Source organism: Podarcis melisellensis, assembly GCF_964234715.1.
Source record: "Podarcis melisellensis genome assembly, chromosome: 4".
NCBI lineage: Eukaryota > Metazoa > Chordata > Lepidosauria > Squamata > Lacertidae > Podarcis > Podarcis melisellensis.
The window spans coordinates 49,480,643-49,486,703 of record NC_138531.1 but is presented as its reverse complement, the minus strand read 5'-3'; the positions used below and the strand labels follow the sequence as shown (position 1 = coordinate 49,486,703).

Genomic DNA, 6,061 nt, shown 5'->3' with positions numbered 1-6,061 from the left:
AAAGAAAATTGTTTAGTGTCATACATGATGGGAACATGTCTCCATTTTTATTTACAAACTTGTAAAAGCCCTTTTATTACAGTTCCAGTTCAATTAAAATCATTATTATACTCATCCATTGACTTCTAAGGAAAAGCCAAGCATGTTCCCTATGCGTATTTCTGTTACAGTGCACAGAATTGTAAGAGCCAGAAAATATTAGTATTGACCTGACAAAGGGCTCTTTGAGTTACATTGTATCAGACCAGCAAGACAGTTAACTTACATGTCTTTCTTGTTATTTTAACAGCTTGACTGAGAAAGTGACTATAGAGGAAAACTTTGCGCAGCAGAGGCTCCTTTTAATTTGTTTTAAGCATTTGTGCCCAAGCTTCAGCCAAAAAGGCTTTCCTAGAGCGCTTACATACATTCAGTTAAAACAAGACAGTCCCTGCCCACAGGTTTACAATCTAAAACACACAACATCAAAAGAGGAAAGGGAAAGGGAAGGAAGGCCCTTTTTGTGATCAGAATTCCCATAGTTCCAATAAGTTTGTACAAAGGCCTGCCATAAGCGTTATGTGACCATTAAATTGCCCACTCAACATGTTACAACTATTATCATGGGATCCACAGGAAAAGTACCGGTAAATAATTCTTGTCAGCTTCCTGGACAGGGTCTTGGGGTGGTGGTCCCCCCCCCCCCGGTAGAATGAAATCAGTGGATTTCCAGAATAAGAATGATTATGGCTAAAAGGGAGTTATTGCAGTATATTTTTGCTCCCCTATTGTGTAGGAGCAAAGCCATTATGCTGCCAGTATGTTGCGGTGTATGCGATGTATATCTAAAAATTGGGCCCAACTTTCCTAAAGCTGTGCCACAATGAGTTTCCCTCAATCCAGGAAGCAACTTTCAAACTTTCCTAAATGTAACCTTAAGGAAACAAAGCCCACTGTTCATCTGGAAGTGCTCACTCTCCTCTTCAGCCCTGGAGAAGATCAAAGGAACAGGAAGAAAGGAAGTTCACATGGTGTAGAGAAAAGTTCCTTTGTAATCAAGAAGCCTGCAAAAAAGATTGCCCAAATGACCCTCAATTTAGACAATTTAAGGGCTAGATTAAGCACTTTGTAGCGCATACCAAGGCAGCCATGCAGCAAACCTTTCTCTGGCTCTTTATGGGCCCTAGAAAAGCTGCTGTTCCTCTATCCATAGAATACCTTCTAGCAGAATTAAGCATAGCAATGCCATAGCCTAGAAGAGTGAAAGAATCGTTGATATTTTAAGCATGTAAAGTGAGTATTTGAAATTGTAAAACAGAAAAAAATTATAGAGAGAGAGAATATGAGGGAAAGAATCTGCCATAAAATGGTTTTCTTTTCATTACAGCATTTTTCAGTGATTTTTTTAACGCAGCTGGTGAAGAAGCTTTGAGCTGGTGTTGAGCTAGGAGAAAACTGCAAGCAGAATAAAGCTCTTTATCCAGGAATGGGGAGCTTGTGACCCTCCGAGTTTGACCCTTTCACTCTCTTCAGCCCCAACAAGTATGACCAACAGTCAGGGGTGATGAGAGCTGTAGCCCAGCAATATCTGGGGAGGCACAGCTTCCCCATCTCTGATCTAGATCCAGCGTTTCAGTATATTTCTCTACTGCAAATGAAGTTTTGTTGTTGTTGTATGTCACAAGGACTTCCATTTAATTTGTACCCTAGGACTCCTACCAGCTTTAATCTGGCCCAATTTAAAATGTGGATCTTGCAGCCATTATGTTTATTGCATGGCAGGAAGGCGATTGTCACACAGTCTTTTAATCCAATCAAAACTGTGCTGGCTCAGAATGAGACTGATCATTTATAATACACATCACTCACTTTGAAATGGGTTGTTTCAATTCTTCATCATGATTTTTTTGTTGTTAAATGGCAGTAAACCACATGCTATGTTCATCCTCGCCTCCCTGAAACAGCCTCCTTCCTGAGATTCAGACAGAATAAATGGCCAACAATTGTTTCCTTCTCTTTAAATCATTTACTCAGTCTAAATCTTTCTCTGCCTTGCTGCAAACTTCCTTTCTCTTCCTTAGAAACTGAAGTTTGCTGATCAACTGTGTCTTAATCCTTCCTTTTCTTTCTCCCTTCATGGGAATCCTTCAGTAATTAACCAGTAAAAGACATGATTTCTAGTGAAACTCTGGCCCCATGTCCATTGCTCTCTTGAGTATCATGTCAGCATTCTGCTGTCATGACTACATAGTAACCCCATTATTCACACTTGGCTCTTTCGTGCTTTAGTTAAAAATGTGCTATTCTGACTGCTCTACCAGACAAGACAGCAGCTTGTTCTCCAGAATAGAACTAGAATTACAGTGGGAAACAGTTTCCCTTAGTACTTTCAGCTAAATCCTTAGTCATTTGTGTTATTACCAGAACACGGAGAAGTAGGCAGACATGCTTAGAGAAAAGAATCCCAAGCAGAAGAAGTAACATATAATGGACAGCCACTGAATATCTAAAGGAAAATTCTTTTACAGAGTGTCCTTACAACTGTTCACTTGAGAAGTGCAGAGTTAAATACCTTCCAAACAAAGGGCAGTGATTGAAGACTTTAAAAAAGTATAAAAGACACAATGTACCATTCCATACAATCCTGTTTTTAAACCTGAAATACTATGAGAAACCTGAAATACTTTTTTACACTTGATTTTCTTACTCTTTCTTTTTAAAAAAGGAATGTATTGCAAAAACCCAAAGGCTTAAAAGGGGCCCCGTGCTATAATTTGTAGGGGAGTCAGAGGTTTAACAATTGAGTTAAAGGGAACGTATCCCTAAGAAAATGTATTAACTAATTAGCAGTATGACTTAAGAAAATACTTTTTTTTGTGCTAGTGGGGTCAAGACACTGGATCAGTTTCACAATGTTTTTGGTGCAACTATTTTCTCCCCAGCCCTCATCAAAAGTCACGGTGGTTTCCTTCTGCATTTGGAAGAAGGTATTGCAAGTATTTACTATGTACATTATGTATGACCAAGGTGGCGTTGGTGAACAGCAGCTGTTAGCACCACCTGTTAAACATGACAGTGACCAATAGACTTGAAATAAAGAGGAAATATGTGACTTAATATGGGTGACATCCAACTAAGTCTTACTCATAGAAGACCAATTGAGATCACTATATCTACTCCCAGTAGATATTTGGTTGTATAGCACTTTATATTTATATCCCAAGAGTTCAAGAAGGCTCAAAAGCTTTAAAACAGGACTTAAATGCGAAAATTTGCAACCATTAGCTAAGTAGAAACTGCACTTAATTCTCCCCCCCCCTTTTTTTTTTACTTGATCATTCAGACCTACTAAGATGGCCTTTATTGCAATATCAGCTGTACAAAACCTATGAAGGTCAAGGACACCTGGAGAGGCAATCACAGCAACTGCTTCTCCTCTCTTTTGGAGTTTGGCCAAAGCTCAAGCATTTTCCAAAAGCAATGCCAGCCCTTTTTCATTTGGACGGGCATTTGGTGGCTGGGAGTTAAGCCAACAGGGAGTTATTTTAAAAGTGGCGATGTTTTTATTTTATGTCCTTATTTTTTTATTTCTCTGTTGTAGAAATGCTACCTGCTCTGATACTTTACAACACTGTGAGATACCTAGAAACATTACAAATATAATTATTATTATATCCATAAGTTATCACAAAAATCAAAATAAGAAAGTATTTTTGAATATTGACTCTAGTCCCAACATTTTCTCAAGGGCTGGTTCTGACTGCCATACTGGAATTTTCCTTGAGTCTAAAGACCCAGCTGGTTTTGCCTGCCTTAGTCTAAAGATGGTTAGCTGAACAACTGTTACTCCCATGTACACATTTATAAATTTTCATTCATTACAAAGTTTGCAATATCTGCATACTTTTGGGAGGTAATGCCCTTGAACATATAAAACAGTAAATAAATACTCAACAGTAATTTGCGGAAAAATACTATTGGTTGTTTCCAATAGTGGCTTTGTGATAATAAAATGGTTCAACTGATGCAAGGAGAGGAACTCCATTTTCACTAATTCTCACTAGCAATTGTAACCTTCTGTTTATGCCTTATCGCAGGGGTAGGCAACCTGAGGCCCGGGGGCCAGATGCGGCCCAATCGCCTTCTCAATCCGGCCCCCAGAAGGTCCAGGAATCAGTGTGTTTTTACATGAGTAGAATGTGTGTGTTTATTTAAAATACATCTCTGGGTTATTTGTGGGGCAAAGGAATTCATTCATTTCCCCAAAAAAAATACTCCGGCCCACCACATGGTCTGAAGGATGGTGGACCACGGCTCAGAAAGATTGCTGACCTCTGCCTTATCAAATCCCCTTCTGCTCCAGAGGGTCTCCCAACCACCAGGAGCAGATTTTGGGAGACCCAAAGGGCTGTGCTGGGTAAAAATTGTGAGTAAAACCCAAGTGCCTCGCCTAACATAGGAAGCATATTTGCTAGCTGGAAGCTATCATTGGATGCAATTCTCTAATTCTGCCTGTTTAAATATTTACCTGTTCCCTTAAAGTTTGCTCATGTGCAAGCATGAGCACTGCTAGACTCATTGTAAGGTATCTGGCCTATTCCAAGCCAAGTGGTAAAACGTTTGGCACTAATTTTTCTATCTGATGAAAGAGTCTTGTGGAGATGCTTGTGGCGCAATAAGTTGTTAAGTCTTGAAGGTGCAGCAATATTTTTTCTTTTACAAATGTTTAGATTTCTTAATACATAACATACAAGTTTTGTTATCAATTTTATTTTGAAAAGTTTGCCTGATTGCTAGCCCACAGCCTTTAACATCCAACACAGTTGCATTGTTTTTAATGGGAATAGACAGCTGGGCACAGCAACTCAAGCCTAATAATATATACTCTCAAGTCCCAACTTTTACAAAACTCCAGCCATTGTGGAAGGAAAATAAATGGATAATTTATTTATTAATCTACCCAATTTATGCCTGAAGGCTCAAGGTAAGCAACAGTTTGTTGACCCTGCAAACAAAGAACTAAATGTTTATATAAGTAGGTAGATCCCTATTCACTTCTACCAAATGTCTGTAGTTTACACATCTCTGCGAAGAACTAGTTGTGATTGAGCTTTTATGGGCAACAGCCTATTTCCTCATATGAGCACAGATTAAGGAGGTGGTGCTCACTTCTGTAGGATTCAGGGGAAAGTAAAACAGCAACTAAAGGGGCCAGATATACAACATGTCAAGGGTGAGCATCTTCTTTTATCCCCACCTTCTTTCAAGCCAGAGAAGGCTGGAAGCGAAAGTAGCGAAGGGTTGGCTTCCAGAGATGTTTCCCATGCTTTGCTTTCACTCACTCTTATGTTTGTAACCTTTCTCTAACAAGTTTTTATAGGAGGAGGCCAAGATGCAAATACGTTAAAATATAAAAATCCCAATCAAAAGCAGAAACTAGTATGACTGTTCTCAGTTAAGCTCCTAAAATTTTATGTATAGCTCCCCAGCCCTTTAACTACCTCTTATCGAACTACTGTATAAAGGACAAGTAGCGTTTTCAGGAGCGAGGGGCCGCAATCCTTCCACGCTTCTGCCGTTTTCAGTGGTCTTGCTTCCCAAAGAGCAACACGATCCGAATAAAGAATGGCAAAGTCACAACCAACAGTCCGGTACTGCTGATCGCCACCCGAGGCTGCTTTCTCCCCAATAACTGAAGCCGAAAGTTAAAAATACTGGGGGGGGGGGGATGTCCGCCTGTTTTACTTCTCCATTTTTACTAAAAAAATTACTGTTTTAGAGCTCTTACGTAAGGTAAGTGAGATAATAAGACGAAGTAAGTAAGTCACGGGTTCCTTGTGAAGAGTTCCTCGCGGCTTCCTAAAGGCACTGGTCAGCCAAGGGCTCCCCTCGCATCTCGGCCCACGGGGCTCGCCTCGGCCATCTCCCACTGAGGGAAAGGCAGCTGACGTCACGCGCGGCTTCGGCCTGTGGGCTAAATGGCTCCCAAGGGACGGAGCCTTTTGCCGACGACGCCTCACCCGCGACGCCGCCGCAGGCGCCCCTTCCACCTCCGAGTCCCTCCAGACCACACTAAAGGAAG

At 40.6% G+C, this 6,061-nt stretch overlaps 1 long non-coding RNA gene across 1 annotated transcript; it reads right to left on the bottom strand.

Moving 5' to 3' along the window:
* Positions 1–5,757, bottom strand: LOC309368549. The gene is made up of 2 exons (XR_014167818.1): positions 5,481–5,757; positions 1–1,043 (listed from the first exon to the last, which is right to left on the bottom strand). It is a non-coding gene; the product is annotated as an uncharacterized lncRNA (long non-coding RNA).
* Between the last annotated feature and the right edge of the window lie 304 nt (positions 5,758–6,061).